The sequence below is a fragment of the Schistocerca piceifrons genome, chromosome 2, assembly GCF_021461385.2.
Source record: "Schistocerca piceifrons isolate TAMUIC-IGC-003096 chromosome 2, iqSchPice1.1, whole genome shotgun sequence".
NCBI lineage: Eukaryota > Metazoa > Arthropoda > Insecta > Orthoptera > Acrididae > Schistocerca > Schistocerca piceifrons.
Window position 1 is genome coordinate 936,609,873 of NC_060139.1, and position 17,616 is coordinate 936,627,488.

A 17,616-nucleotide genomic window follows, 5' to 3' on the forward strand; every position below is an offset into this window, starting at 1 on the left:
GGACATGAAAGTTGAGTCTTAGCTTAACTTACTATCGAGCCTCAGCTGTTTACATGTCTTCGTTCGTTTCTGTGCGTCGTTGTATTGAAACCTTGTGGTTGTTTTGCTGGTGGCGTCGAGCAGAACTGATTTGGTTGATTGGTCGATCGGCTGTCTGTCGGTTGGGTTGCCTCACGATTAAGAGATTGTTGGTCAGGCTGCCTGTCTTGCCTAAACGGGCTTCAGTGTTACAATTCCAGGCTGACCCTTTGAACTTCTGAGTGCCGTTCCGTGTCTGTTACATAGTAACTTCCCTGTTTGAGTTTTAGTTATTTGGTTGATGTGTGGTCTTCAGCCGAGTTTTTTATATCCTGAATTAATGTTCTAGTCTTACCCTTAAGGCATGAAATTGTTGTTCTTATAGCTGCCTTCAACCGAATTTTACATCAAATCTTGTAAGACCTTAAGCCGTTTAATTATTGTGTTGATGTGTGGCCTTCAACCCAGTTTTAATATCTCTTAAAATTAATGTTCGTGTCTTGTCCTTAAGTCATACGGTTTTGATGTTTTGGTATTGGGCCTTCAGTCGAATTTGTTTCAATTGTTTTAAGGTTAGGCCCTCTGTCATCGGAATGAAACACTTCTTATTGCTTAATGTCTGGCCTCCAGCCGAGTTCCATAAAAATTAAAGTGTTAAGGCCTTCAGCCTGTTTAGATTGAAGATTCAGAAAATATTTTTGAGTGACACCTCCAGAAGAATCTTCTACGTCAATTTTTTACTTAGGCCTTGCATCTTGGATATTGAGTGTAGCCTTCAGCCGATATAAGATTAATCGAAAGAGATTCATTACAACTTTGAGTGTTTTGCATTCTTTTGTAACACTGGGTGTGGACAAATAAAGTTTGTACGTTGAGTGCAACTGACAACAAACTCATTTTGGCCCCTTTCCGCAACCTAACCCGATCTGTCCTGCTAGTTCAGGCGCTTCAGTGTGACTTGACCAGGCGTGCTGAAAGTATCTAACCAAAATTGTATCCTTTTATTCTGTGAAAGTATCAGTGATAAGATTGTTCACTGCGTCTGTGAACTTGTTTCTAGCACTCCTCCATTTTTCCAGAAATGCAACATGTATTTGACTCAGCAATCAAGTTTAAGAGAATAATGCCGTTTGTGCAATGGCATTAAGATGGTACTGGAAAATTAACTTTTGGCCCTGATGTTTACTTGGTTCTTTCATTGGTGGGTAACTTTAGTTTACTACTCAATTTCATATTCAGTACAAACAAAGGATGTGGATTATGATCCAGGCTGTTAGATTTAAAGATAGTACTGGAAAATTAACTTTTGGCCCTGATGTTTACTTGGTTCTTTCATTGGTGGGTAACTTTAGTTTACTACTCAATTTCATATTCAGTACAAACAAAGGATGTGGATTATGATTCAGGCTGTTAGATTTAAACACAATGTTGATCTCTATATATATATTACTAAAATTTTAAGTCATACACAAAACCTACCATTTCAAACATTTTCGTAGCACGAATCACTCTTACAAAAAATTTTACAAAACGCTTACTGCGTCAAACCTTGGACATACAAATCCTAACTCTGAACATTGTCTAACAAAAACCAATTTGAAATGATTATATATCTTCTCTCATTTACGTGCTAAAGTTTGGTTAGGGGCAGCGACCTAACTTAACGCTGTCACCACACGTCTGCTTCCTCCGGGCACCCACCAGCGACCCCTCGGTTTTTTACTGCACGCGCCCGGCTCTCATAACCATCAAAGATCCTCCTACTCAAAGATATTATACTCGTTCCACCTTGCGGTTGGCAACTACCGACTATTTTCTGGAACTACCCTGATCAGACCTTAGCATATACCTTTCAATGCAGGATGCCACGCAGAGACATTCGCGAACCGTACCGGCACATCAGTGAATTTGAAAGAGGGCGCATTTTGGCGTGAGGGAATGTGATGGATCCATACGGGAAACTACTCTTGTGTGAGACGAACTGTGTCGTCAGTGCAACGAATGTCTGCAGAATGGTTCACTGAAGGCCGTGGAACACAACGATATGGGTCACGTCGCACCACCCAGATCATCTCCCCCCCCCCCCCCCCAAAAGAAATCGACACCATCCGAATGGAAGATCCGCGTCCTCCTCGGCTCTGCCGCAACAGTGGAACAGTCGAAGACATCGTACACTATCAGGGGTGGTATTCGGTTGCCGTTTATTACGGCATGGCTTACGTTCGCATCGTCTCTTTCTCCGCCTACCTTTGACGAATGTGGAGAAACATTCTGGACGGCAATGGTGTACGGAACGACGTCACTGGGGACAGAAACGGCATCAGATAATTTTTTCCGACGAGTCCAGGCTCTTTTTGTTTGAAAATCATGGCTCCATTTTGTTTCTCCACAGGTATCACAGTGGCTGCATTCGTGTAAGACATACAGCGCGAGCTCGTGGCCTTACGGTGCTGAGTGCTACTGGGTGCTGCCACAAATCACAGTTGGTGCGTCTCCTGGGTACTGTGACCAGTATGACCCACGTGAATGACATCCTGCCACCCGTAGCCCTTACCCTTTCTGCACAACACCCCAGACGCCATTTTTCAGCAAGAAAATGCACAAGCACATGTTGCTACACGAATATGTGCCTTTTTGTTGTCACAGGATGTCAGCCTTTTGTATGGCCCGCCAGCTCACCAAACTTGCCGCCAATCGAAAGTGTGTGGGATATGGTGGAATGATGGGTTCAGCGCTGAGAGCCAATGTCGACCACCACAGATGAACTTTGGAAGCATGTGAACACAGCATGGTTGGCTATACCACGGGACGGTATTCGCGCCTTATACACGTCGAAGCCATCACGCGTGGAGCAAGTTATCAGGGCCCACGCCGGACCCTGTACCTACTAGGCAACAGGACACATGCTGAAGCGAAGTGACTGAAATGCTAATCATTTCTGCGCAGCATACTAATGTACTGGGTGATCAAAAAGTCAGTATAAATTTGATAACTTAATAAACCACGGAATAATGTAGATAGAGAGGTAAAAATTGCCACACATGCTTGGAATGACATGGTGTTTTATTAGAACAAAAAAAAAACAAAGTTCACAATATGTCCGACAGATGGCGCTGGACAGCAAAACGTCAGTGACTGCGCATGACAATCGTGTATAAATGGAGCTGTAATGAGAGAGAGAGTCAGATGCGCCAGCAGTCGCAGCATGTTGACGTTGCCTGAAAAGGCGCTTTTAGTGACGCTGTATTATCAGAATGGAGAATGTGCTAGTTCAGCGTTACGATCCTATCGCCATAGGACGGGGATTCGAACGGGTGAAGGTCCGTTGACAAATGCAGCTGTGGCGAGAATGATTTCGAAGTTCGAAGCCACGGGTTGTTTAGACGATAGACCCCGTAGTGGCCGACCGAGCACAAGGCGTAATGCTGCTAAGACAGTTCAGACCGTAGCGGGATCGTCTATGCACTGGGAAGTCAGCGCTCGTGCAGTGCACTTAGGCGTACGCTCCGATGCTATCCGTACAAAATCCACTGTTACCTGGCGATTTAGTGAAGCGGAGGGCATTTGCGGTGTGGGCGTTTCAAAATATGGCGGAAGATGACGATTGGTTGAGTAACGTGTAGTGGACCGATGAAGCTCATTTCGCGCTCCGAGGGTCTGTCAACGCCCACAACTGCAGAATTTGGGCTACCGACAATCCTAGAACTGTCGTGGAAACTCAATTGCACGACGAGAAAGTCACGGTATGGATCGGACTTACGACATCTACCGTTATCGGGCCTTTTTTCTTCGAGGAAATGCGTGATTCTGGTTTTGTAACTGCTACCGTGACGGGCGAGAGGTACGCCGATATGTTACAGAATCGCATCATCCCCAGCCTGGCTGATAAACTCCCGCTGGAACGTACGATGTTTACGCAGGACGGCGGTCCACCCCATATTGCTAGACGCGTGAAAGATCTCTTGCGCGCGTCGTTTGGTGATGATCGTGTGCTCAGCCGCCACTTTCGTCATGCTCGGCCTCCCAGGTCCCCAGACCTCGGTCCGTGCAATTATTGGCTTTGGGGTTACCTGAAGTCGCAAGTGTATCGTTATCGACCGACATCTCTAGGGATGCTGAAAGACAACATCCGACGCCAATGCCTTATCGTAACTCCGGACATGCTTTACATTGCTGTTCACAACGTTATTCCTCGACTACAGCTATTGTCGAGGAATTATGGTGGACATATTGAGCATTTCCTGTAACGAACATCATCTTTGCTTTGTCTCACTTTGTTACGCTAATTATTGCTATTCTGATCTGCTAGAAAACTACTGTTCTATCAGTAGTGGACACCAGACGATCCTGAGGAAGATCCCAGCAGAGGGGTCGAAAGGTCGATCATTATAGAAGAAACATGATGCGGCCTAATAACCCAGAAGATTTTAACTTCAGTGACAACGGCCACAAAAGCCTGCAGACTTACAGTTTAGTAATTATTTACTATAAAAAAAACTTACAGCCACTATTTTACCTCCTTAGTGACTGAATTTTTAAAAATTATGAAAGACATATTTTTTTATTTTCTAACTGAGAAACCAAATATCAGTTTACGTAGCTTCGCTTTAAAATTTCCTTAAAAGCGACATACTTTCAAAAAGCCTTTCTTTCCCTATTTCATCCCCTTAGGAGATGAATTACGGACAATCCCTTCTTGAACGATGCCTACAGTATAAGATCCACACCCTCTCTTAAGTTCAAGTTTCTATCCTTAGCAGTCTGAGTTGGACGAAACTGCGTGAGCCTATTTAACCCCTTACGGGTTGAATTTCCAAAAACAGTGACAAGCGAATATTTTATTTCTAATAGGCCAAATTTCGATTCAGAAATGCATGCACAATAAAATATTTCCATTAAAACTCTCATCCCCTGTTTCACCCCCACTGGATGACCAAAAACAGCGAAACACGAATTTTCAAATTTCTAACTGAGAAGCTAAATTTAAATGTTCATTGATTTAGCTGTAAAATGCTTTCTTAATAAAATATTTTCGTAAAATATCTCATCCCGGATTTCTCCTCATTAGTGGTTCAGTTTCCAAAAGAACTGAAGCACGTATTTTTTTATTTGTAACCGAGAAGTCAAATAGCTTATAGATGTAGCTTTAAAAATACTTCAGTACTTCTTTAATAATGCCATATTTTCAAAGGAAAAGTTTTCATCTATATTTCACCCCATAGGGTTAAATTTACAAAAATGCTGAAACACATATTTCTTTATTTATGACCGAGAAACCAAATACCAATTTTCGTAGGTCTAGCTTCAAAATGGTCCAATAGTGACATTTTTCAAAAAACTTTTCATCCCCTATTTCACTCCCTTAGGGTTGGAAATTCGATAAATCGCTCCTTGAATGACATCTAAAGAATACGATACACACTTCCCCCAAATTTCAAGTTTCTATTCTTAGTGATTTGGGCAGGGTGATGTTGAGATTTCCAATAGTTTCCAATAGTCGAAAGCATTGTCGAGAAAACTGCATTCGAAGATTTACGGTGTAGTTCTTGCACACTTGGTAAGTGCTTGCCACACTGGAGCATTGAAAGCTTAGTGGAAAGCGCTCCTCGCGAATGTTAAGTAGAAGTTCTGAGTTCACATATAGATAGCTTTTTTTCAGTATGCACTCATTTAACCTTGTAAATTACATGTACTATCATATTTTATATTTATGAATGTACGTGTAGTGTGTCCTAAAACGTATGATTAAGAAAATAGTTTTCATAGAAATATGATCAGTCCGCAGAACATACTCATACTATGACGTAAAGCGTCTCTGTTCCATGTTCTCCATGGTACTGATGATCTGTTTAGAACTTCTCCAAGCAAACAGATATTCCATTGGCTGTGGGGAGTAAAATGAGAACACTGCCTTCATCTAGCGATTGAAAAATATTTCTGTTATTCGTCCAACAGTTTATAACACTATACTGCATCGCATATTATATTAACATACAATGTGTATTACCAAATATGGCATTACAATGCAGTAAATGTTACCCTTTGGGAGGACTTAAGTAAAATTGACCGTGAGTTACCTAATGGGTTTGGCTTATCGAACCTGAATTCAGTTCTAAAGAAGAAACCAGAAAGCTAAAGACTGAAATTTGGAAAATGTTTTAAGTAACCAAGTTTTCTCAAATGAATTAAAAACGGTCGCCATCCTAATTAGGCATAGTAATGTGGAACATTACTTTTTTATACTTTCATATAGAGTGATGATAAAGGAAAGCTACTAATACTTCTTTCCCAAAGAAGCGCAATGAACACTACTATAATCAGACAAGTGGTACAGTGATGCTAGCAGTTATAAATAGTATATACAAGTTCTCATAGAAACAGTTACCAGCTTATTTCTTCTCAATAGTAATTACTTTGTTATATATGAATTATGTGATCACCAAAAATTATGAAAGTTAAACAAAATTGTTGGTGGGGGCTCTCAAACTGGCTTTCCAATTTTCATACCACAAAGTACACAAAATTCAAAAATAACTTCAACTGAAATTAATATATTCATTATTCAAGAGGGTTTATTCATTTTAAGCAACTCAAAATTGGGGACCCTTAAACTTTCCAATACCATAAAGCAAACTAAACACACTTTTCTGAGACAATTTGTAAGATGCAAATTTTGGTATTATTCTTTCACTAATTTCACTCACCTTGCAGGAATTTTAAAACAGTTAATGCCAGTGATTTTTCATACAGGTTCTCAAGTATGACTTTAAATGCATTTTACTCTAACTAACCTCAAAATAACGTGCTTCCTTTTGTCATTAGCACAACAAGTTATTTTCACTGACAGAACTAAATGCAGTAAATCTTTGAAGCACAAATACTTTGAATTAAAAAAAAAAGTCAAACATTATGGAGGTTTTCATAAATGCAACACAAACTTCCTCCCTTGACTTCCATTGACAACACAGTATCTGTAGATATCTTTTTGCATTCAGAGTTATGCAACTAAACAAATATTCATTTTTATCAATTTTTAACACACAAGATTCTCGGATGTCAGTATTTATTTGGAGTGGACCCTAAGAGGTATCATGAGAGAAACCAAATCAAGGATCGGACACAAGTTTCACAGAATTTGTCTTATTATTGCAAATTAAACAACACTTAAATGTACTGGTTCATACTTTGACAGAATTCTGACCTCTTATAACTGCCGAAGAGAATGCGCCATATCGGTATATCGGTGGCGAGTACATATCGGCTACTGGCCTCTCCTCTATATGTAATTGGTTCTATTGTCTTCTTGGCGACGACATTTCCAACATTATAGTCTTTTCCATTAATATGGCACCATTTTACAGCCGTACAGACATCCGAGGTCTTTCCATAGTATATGCAGGTACTGGAATCCTCACCCGGCACCTGAGCAGTTCACTCTATTGTTGCTCAGACCAGAACTGTCCAGTAGCTAGTTGCCGACTGCCTGGGGTCTCTCACTCGGCGTCCAGACTGAGCGCCACATTCACCTTTTAGCCTGCGCCAACCACCTTTTGGTGCGCGTCAACTCACTTCCCTTGCAAGTGGGAAATACTGTTGCTTTTCATTTTACACAATGCAAGTCCTTAGGTAAGAACCAGATTGTACATAGTTGTAAACGAACAACTTTTTTAAAATCCCAACAAACTGTTCAAATGTGTGTGAAATCTTATGGGACTTGACTGCTAAGGTCATTAGTCCCTAAGCTTACACACTACTTAACCTAAATTATCCTAAGGACAATCACACACACCCATGCCCGAGGGAGGACTCGAACCTCCGCCGGGATCAGCCGCACAGTCCATGTCTGCAGCGCCTTAGACCGCTCGCCTAATCCCGCGCGGCAAAATCCCAACATTTAAACACATTAATGTCAAAATAAAACAACCATAATTAAATACTACTTTCCTCCAATTAATACAAAGAATTTAAATGGTAAATAGAAAACATTTTAAACAACTTCCCATTTCATTATAATAGGTCAGAGACATTATATAGTAAAAAAATACATACTTGACATTAAACAGAATTAATTAGTACGAAATATTCACAGTCTTAATTATGGATTTACAAGTTGTAACAGCTATTACGTGAGTCATCGTATGAATGGGATGAATGGACATTTCAAATTTTTACATACTATTTCCTTTAAACAGTGGTATGAACGGAATGCTATACTCCTTTAAAAAGTGATAGGACACGTAACGTGTGTATTTCTGAATATCAAATAAAGAGACTGGGAATTTTTTATGCTCACAAGCGACGACAAATTAAAAAAAAAAATACTTGCTGGAAAATTGGTTCTGTCCTAGAATCACGTTTTACGCCTGCGCTACCAATCCCCAAATATAATACGAAGATACTATCTATTGTCCGCCTCTGTAGTGGAGTATTCAGCACGGCTGACTGACATGGGGGGGGGGGGGGGGGAGGAAGCAAGTTTGATCCCCGGTACTAGCAGGGATTTTTCCATGGTGGTAAGACTGGTATTGGGTGTACTAAGCCTCGTGATGCCAACTGAGGAGCTACTCGGCTGATCAGGGGCAGTTCCAAGCGAGAACGGGAAAGCGATGTGCTGACCACATGCTGCCTTCATGCCGCAACCCGTGACGCTATTGGCAGAGGGTGACATGGCTGCTGATGGGGCTCGACTGGCCCGTCTAGGGCCAGAACGCCGAATTTTACTATTTCCTTTTACATTATAAATTACGAACAGCACTTACAATTTTTGAATTCAGTTTCCTTGAGGCTGGCTCAAAATTGTTTGTTTGTAGTTGGAACACTGTGTCTTGGTAATTTATTCTACTCTGAAGAGCTGAATAACTCAGGGTAGTTCGACATAAATAAGTTTTATGCGCAGACCATCCCGTTCGAAAAAGGTTTTCTAGTTCGTGGCGTGCTGATACAACAATCACTATGTAGAATGAGGAGAAGAGAACGGTCGTCGTTGCGATGTTGACTAATTAAACAGTAATTTCAACAATGCAAACAAACCGATTTTATTCTCCTCATTGGATGCGGGCGTTAAATTTTACCAAATTTTCTTCAACCATTGGAAAGAGGGAAACGTTATTTCCCTAGGTTATAGGGGTAATTTTGTGGCGGCATCTTAAGTTTCATAAATGAAATTAGAGACATTTATGAACTGTTTAGTAAAAGAAGATAAAGTTTTATTTCGCAATGTAACTTTGTTTCAAAATACAGTTCTCAGAAAATTGCATTAAATGTGCTGACAATGTTTTATCTCATATCACTGCAGTTGCAAGTAAGTATCTGACATTTTGAGCTAATTACCTTAGATAGAGAATATTGTGTTACATGTTTTATGATCAGTTTTTTCCCTCATATCGTAGCACTGAACAGATGCATAAATAAGTATCTTACTTAATGCAGTTCACATTTCTTCATAATTATTTAAATTTTTAAAAAAATTGAAAAATAAAGCTCGCGAAGTTGGTAAACTTTGAGACATTTGTTTCTCTGTGTATAGATAAAACAGAACTCATAAAACTTGGAAAATTTGTAACAAAGTTATAACTTTGTGTCATAAACACTCAGTCAGATATATTTAACTCTACTTTCCCTGTCTTAGATTTCATGTCACAATGTTGTCCTGGGCTGGAGGAGTCGGGGTTAACTTATTGACAATTAATACTCCACATTCCAAATATTTATTGTGCCTTTGTCCCATATCGGCGAAGGTTCGGCAAGGCTATTAACGGATTTGGCATGGTTAGTTTCAGGGGTGTCTGGACGCCCTCCCTGTCACCATCCCGTTTACTTCGTGGGCGGGATGTGTGTGCTTCAACTGTCTGTGTGTAATCTTATTCATGTGACAGTGAGGGAAAGTTTTCTACGAGGGTCACTCCAAAAGAAATGCACACTATTTTTTTAAAACCCATCTTTTATTCTACATGTTTGAAAGTTTAACAGTGTGTAGATACATCCTTTAAGAAAAATATTTTCATTTCTCCACATAATGGCCATCCCTCTCAACTGCCTTACGCCGTATTGAAACCAGCGCCTGTATACCCGCACGGTAAAATTCTGGACCAACCTGTTGGAGCCACTGTTTGGCAACGTGCACAAGGGAGTCATCATCTTCAAACCTTGTTCCACGAAGAGAGTCTTTCAGTTTCCCAAAGAGATGATAGTCACATGGAGCCAGTTCAGGACAGTAAGGCGGGTGTTTCAGTGTTGTCCATCCGAGTTTTATAATCGCTTCCATGGTTTTTTGAATGACATGTGGCCGTGCATTGTCGTGCAACAGCAAAAAATCCTGCTTTTGCCATGTGGTCGAACACGACTCAGTCGAGCTTGAAGTTTCTTCATTGTCGTCACGTATGCATCATAATTTATGGTGGTTCCACTTGGCACGATGTCCACAAGCAAGAGTCCTTCGGAATCGAAAAGCACCGCAGTCATAACTTTTCCAGCAGAAGGTGTGGTTTCGAATTTTTTTTCTTGGGTGAATTTGCATGGTGCCACCCCACTGATTGCATCTTCGTTTCTGGTGGAAAATGATGGAGCCATGTTTCATCAACTGTCACAATTCTTCCAAGAAATTCATCTCCACCATTCTCGTCCTGTTCCAAAAGTTCGCTGCATACCGTTTTTCTTGTTTCTTTGTGAGCCACTGTCAACATCCTGGGAACCCACCGGGCACAAACATTTTTTAACGCTATCACTTTCAGTATTCTGCAAACACTTCCTTTCCCCACCCAACGTAGCGTGACAATTCGTTCACTGTGATGCCTCTATCAGCAGTCACCAATTCGTTAACTCTCTGCACATTGTCTGGAGTGTGTGCAGTACGAGGCCTGTCGCTGCGAGGACAATCTTTAATATTGCCGTGCTCGCTTCCATCACGTAACCTGCTTGCCCACCGACTAACTGTACTGCGATCGACAGCAGCATCTCCATGCATCTTTTTCAACCTCTTGTGGGTGTTTCCCACTGTCTCGTTTTCACAGCACAGGAATTCTACGACAGCACGTTGTTTCGGACGAACGTCAAGTGTAGCAGCCATCTTGAAGACATTCTGTGACGGCGCCACTCACGGGAACAGGTTGAACTAAGTTTGAAAACAAATGGGAAGGATGTATCTACACACTGTAAAACTTTCACACATGCAGAATGAAAACTGTATTTTTACAAAAATAGTCTGCATTTCTTTTGGAGTAAATGCTTGCGAATCGTATAACTGAGGTTAGGCTAGACTTAGGTATTAGCCTAGTAGTCACCTAATGGAACGGGGAAACCGGCTAAAAACCACATTCAGACAGTGTGGCAAGCTGGGTAGCACAGCGACGCATCTCAGTAATCAGCCCGGCGGATTTCACCTGTGGTCAGCGCAGCTCTCCGACCAGTTTAACATGCACGGCTATGCAGGTGGGTCATATTCCAAATTCCTCATTGCAAATAACTTTTTTGCTGTCAAAATTAGAATACAGGTTATAAAAATTAACAAAGATGGGACATTAACAGTTTTTCTGCTGTGGACGTGTATTCACATCCCGCTCTGCCGCTGAGCAGGTGCTGTGGACGCGTATACACGGCCCGTTTGGGTTTTCCCACACTGCTACTTAGGTCAGTATGCGTCCTGAGCCGCTGGCCTCTCACTGCAGCAAAGAAGTTGGTTCCATGAAACTTCCTGGCAGATTAAAACTGTGTGCCGGACCGAGATTCGAACTCGGGACCTTTGCCTTTCACAGGCAAGGGCTCTACCATCTGAGCTACCCAAGCACCACTCACGCCCCGTCCTCACAGCTTCTGCAGTTTGGAAGGTAGGAGTTCGAGTCTCGGACCGGCACACAGTTTTAATCTGCTAGGAAGTTTCATTATGTGCCATATTCATGCAAATTCATGTGCAACATTTGGTATGTTCCTGAATTTAGATAACAGACTAAAAGAAAGCAGCAAATAAATAGTGGTAAATAAACAAATAAATGTTATTTTCCCTGTTCTCTGTTTCATTTGCCTGAGAAGAACGACTGTCGATAAACTTCCGAATGAGCTTTAATTTCTCTGATTTTTTCATCTTGGTCATTTCGCGAGACATATACATGGGAAAATAATACGTTGCCCAAAGTTGTTTGGAATGTACGCTCTCGAAATTTCAGTATTAACCTTCCGCGCGTATAACACCAATCCCGCAGCAGCCCTCACTGGAGTTTGTTGCGCACCTCTGTAGTGCGTTCGCGCCTGCTATAGACGAAACGTGCTGCTCTTCGCTGGCTCTTCTCTCTCTCTCTTCTCTGGATCCTAATTGGGTCCTATAATTCCGTCAAGTTGGTTACATATCTTGGTGAAAAGAAATGTATTGAGTACTTATCATACAACATATGTTCCTATTTGCGTCGTATCACTAGCAAAAAAAACCTTGTTTTGATAACCTGAAACGCTTATGAAATATAGCGATTGTTATGACCGCATAGTTCCCGATGCACAGGGACTGAAATGGGCGCGTCGCATGGTCGTCTGTCAGGTTTAAAAATGGATAACTCTAGAACGAAATGAGATATCGTTCTGTTCTCAATTTACGTTACCTACACTTCACGTAAGGCAATGTACGAACTAAAATCAACCACGCGCACAGTTTACCCAATGCATTTTACCACAGCAAAATCTTGAAAATTTTGTGCTATATTTTACTTAATTTGATGCAGCGCTGTAACTACGGCGAATAACGAAAAGCAATTCAGTTCTTTATCGAGCAAAGATGTTAGAATGTAATATGTACAAAAGTCCAGTTTTCCTTCGCATTTTTTCTTAAGATGGTGAGGTGAGTATCTCACAGTGGCCGAAATGCCGTCTCTAAATACAGGTAGCAGCACTTGTCGAGCAGTACTGCCGCAGCGAAGCTGCCCTCACAACTGACCACACACGGCACATCTGCAGCAGCGAAAGGGTCAAATGTAGCGGTTCATATTTTACTAAGGCTGTGTTACAAAAGGTGGTAAAAGTGTCTAAAAGCTGCCCATTTTTAATGTACTACTCGTCTATAAATTTCTGTTCGTTCATATTACACTACCGGCCCATAAAATTGCAACACCACGAAGATGACGTGCTACAGACGCGAAATTTAACCGACAGGAAGGAGATGCTGTGATACGCAAATGATAAGCTTTTCAGAGCATTCACACAAGGTTGGTGCCGGTGGCGACACCTACAACGTGCTGACATAAGGAAAGTTTCCAACCGATTTCTCATACACAAACAGCAGTTGACCGGCGTTGCCTGGTGAAATGTTATTGTGATGCCTCGTGTAAGGAGGAGAAACGCGTCGCATCACGTTTCCGACTTTGATAAAGGTCGGATTGTAGCCTATTGCGACTGCGGTTTATCGTATCGCGACATTGCTGCACGCGTTGGTCGAGATCCAATGACTGTTAGCACAATATGGAATCAGTGGGCTCAGGAGGTTAATTCGTATCACTAGCAGTCGAGATGACAGGCATCTTATCAACATGGCTGTAACGGATCGCGCAGCCACGTCTCGATCCCTGAGTCAACAGATGGGGATGTTTGCAAGACAACAACCATCTGCACGAACAGTTCGACGACGTTTGCAGCAGCATGGACTATCAGCTGGGAGACCATGGCTGCGATTACCCTTGACGCTGCATCAAAGACAGGAGCGCCTGCGATGGTGTACTCAACGACGAACCTGGGTCCACGAATGGCAAAACGTCATCTTTTCGGATGAATCCAGGTTCTGTTTACAGCATCATGATGCTCGCATCCGTGTTTGGCGTAATCGCGGTGAACGCACATTGGAAGCGTGTATTCGTCATCGCCATACTGGCGTATCACCCGGGGTGACGGCACTTTGAACAGTGGACGTTACATTTCAGATGTTTTACGACCCGTGGCTCTACCCTTCATTCGATCCCTGCGAAACCCTACATTTCAGCAGAATAATGCACGTCCGCAATTTGCAGGGCCTGTACGGACCTTTCTGGATACAGAAAAAGTTCGACTGCTGCCCTGGCCAGCACATTCTCCAGATCTCTCACCAACTGAAAACTTCTCATCAATGGTGGCCGAGCAACTGGCTCGTCACAATACGCTAGTGACTACTCTTGATGAACTGTGGTATCGTGTTGAAGCTGCATGGGCAGCTGTACCTGTACACGCCATCCAAGCTCTGTTTGACTCAACGCCCAGGCTTATCAAGGCCGTTATTACGGCCATAGGTAGTTGTTCTGGGTACTGATTTCTCAGGATCTATGCACCCAAATTGCGTGAAAATGTAATCATGCGTCGGTTCTAGTATAATACATTTGTCCAATGAATACCCGTTTATCATCTGCATTTCTTCTTGGTGTAGCAATTTTAGTGGCCAGTAGTGTATTTGTTTTGGAAGGTATGCTTCCACACGTACGGAGCCCTGTAGATGAGGGATGTTTAATACAACAAATCAGCCACAACGAGCCCCTGTTCATCAGACCGCCAGGTTCACATGGAGGGGCTCCGACTCGCGAACGCTGTAGAGCGAGGGGAACGCCAGCGGGTTTCGGCGTGACGTCAGAGCGTCGTCGTCAATTATTCAGGGCGGCCAGGCCAGCGCCGCGGCGGCCGGGCTCACTAATTCATGACGTCGCGCTCACAGCTCACAGCTCGCAGTATCACGTTGTGAACTGGAGGGTGAGAGGTTTCACCCACTGTGGTCCGCGAGGCCAATTACTACCTGCGCTGTGAAAAATCCAGCCAGATCGCCCGCTGCGCTCTGTTTAACGCCACCATGAACTTTCCCGTACCGTATTCGATTTGACCTTTAGCATCAACAACAATACATATCTATCTGGAGTAAAAGTATGGATATCGAAAGTACTGAAAGATGTTGATTACTTTTTTATGTATTTTGTGTAGGCGGTGCTGAACAGCTTTTAGGAAGCTTAAAATCTGCATTATAATATGCATAGCTATACCACTATTTTTTTTCTTGAAGACAATTGATTTCGGTCCAACATCTACATCTACATCCATACTCCGCAAGCCACCTGACGGTGCGTGGCGGAGGGCACCCTGAGTATCTCTATCGGTTCTCCCCTCTATTCCAGTCTCGTATTGTTCGTGGAAAGCAAGATTGTCGGTATGCCTCTGTCTGGGCTCTAATCTCTCTGATTTTATCCTCATGGTCTCTTCGAGAGATAGACGTAGGAGGGAGCAATATACTGCTTGACTCCTCGGTGAAGGTATGTTCTCGAAACTTCAACAAAAGCCCGTACCGAGCTACTGAGCGTCGCTCTTGCAGAGTCTTCCACTGGAGTTTATCATCTCCGTAACACTTTCGCGATTACTTAATGATCCTGTAACGAAGCGCGCTGCTCTCCGCTGGATCTTCTCTATCTCTTCTATCAACCCTATTTGGTACGGATCCCACACTGGTGAGCAATATTCAACCAGTGGGCGACTAAATGTACTGTAACCTACTTACTTTGTTTTCGGATTGCATTTCCTTAGGATTCTTCCAATGAATTTCAGTCTGGCATCTGCTTTACCGACGATCAACTTTATATGATCATGCCATTTTAAATCTCTCCTAATGCCTACTCCCAGACAATTTATGGAATTAACTTCTTCCAGTTGCTGACCTGCTATACTATAGCTAAATGATAAAGGTTCTTTCTTTCTATGTATTCGCAGCACATTACACTTCTCTACATTGAGATTCAATTGCCATTCCCTGCGCCATGCGTCAATTCGTTGCAGATGCTCCTGCATTTCAGTACAATTTCCATCGTTACAACCTCTCGATATAACACAGCATCATCCGCAAAAAGCCTCAGTGAACTTCCGATGTTATCCACAATGTCATTAATGTATATTGTGAACAGCAACGGTCCCACGACACTCCCCTGCGGCACACCTGTAATCACTCTTACTTCCCGAACACTTCTCTCCATTGAGAATGACATGCTGCGTTCTGTTATCTAGGAACTCTTCAACCCAATCACACAATTGGCCTTCGGGTGTCAAAAAACTAAGCTACACAATTGCAGTACCATTTATAACTTAGGCACAGCTCCATAAAGTTCTAGGACTCAAAACGTGATGACAGGGTGTACACAACCGTCACTGATGTCAGGGCATAAATGTTACGCATAGACAGCGAACGATAGTAACGGAACAGTCTATAAGCTATAATTGGTATTGAATGGTCCGCTGTTTGGTCGACAGCGACTGTCCTCAATAAAAAAAAAGTAGCTGAACAGTTGTGCGTTTTTTAATGCAATTTTTAAATATTTTATTTATTTTTATGCTAGTAGGGAGCGGCAGCCATGATAAGACTATTTCACATAGTGTGCAAGATATATGACACAGGCGAAATACCCTCAGACAACGAGAGGAATGTAATAACTGCAATTCCAGTGAAGAAAGGTGCTGACTTGTCTGACTGTAATCGAGGTATCATTTCTGCAAGTGCTACTTGCAAAATACTGATGCAAAATTACTTAAAGAAAAAGGAAAGATCTGGTTGAAAGCGACCTTGGGGAAGACTAATTCGGGGTTTCCGAGAAGTGTAGAAACATGCGGGGCTGTATCATAGAACACAGGTTGAAGAAAGGCGAACATCATTCATAGCATTTATATATTTTGGGAGATTTGGACAGTGCTGACTGGATTACTTTCTCTGCAGATAAAGTACAGGAAGTGACAAGCTATCTGCAACTTGTAGAGAAACAACGTGCAGCAGGAAGAATCGAAGAGTATAAAATGGAAGCATGGTTCAGTAAGGAGGGTGACATCGTTGTAGCATATTCTCTAATATTATTCGATACGATATGGATAGTGTCTTGAAAGGAGGTTATAAGATGAACATCAACAGAAGTAAAACGAGGATAATGGAATGTAGTCGAATTAAATCGGGTGATGCGGAGGGAATTAGATTAGGAAATGAGAGGCTTAAAGTAGTAAATGAGTTTTGCTATTTGGGGAGCAAAATATCTGATGATGGTCGAAGTAGAGAGGATATAAAATGTAGACTGGCAATGGCAAGGAAAGCGTTTCTGAAGAAGAGAAATTTGTTGACGTCGAGTATAGATTCAAGTGTCAGGAAGTCGTTTCTGAAAGTATTTGTATGGAGTGTAGCCATGTATGGAAGTGAAACGTGGACGATAAATAGTTTAGACAAGAAGAGAATAGAAGCTTTCGAAATGTGGTGCTACAGAAGAATGCTGAAGATTAGATGGGTAGATCACATAACTAATGAGGAAGTATCGAATAGAATTGGAGAGAAGAGAGTGGCACAACTTGACTAGAAGAAGGGATCTGTTGGTAGGGCATATTCTGAGGCATCAGGGGATAACTAATTTAGTATTGGAGGGCAGCGTGGAGGGTAAAAATCGTAGGAGACCAAGAGATGAATACACTAAACGGATTCAGAAGGATGTAGGTTGCAGTAGGTACTGGGAGATGAAGTAGCTTGCACAGGATAGAGAAGCATGGAGAGCTGCATTAAACCAGTCTCTGGAGTGAAGACCACAACAACAACGATATTGCAGTGCCTGTTGCACTGAGCAACACGATGCAAAATTCCTTCCGGTATGTATGCAT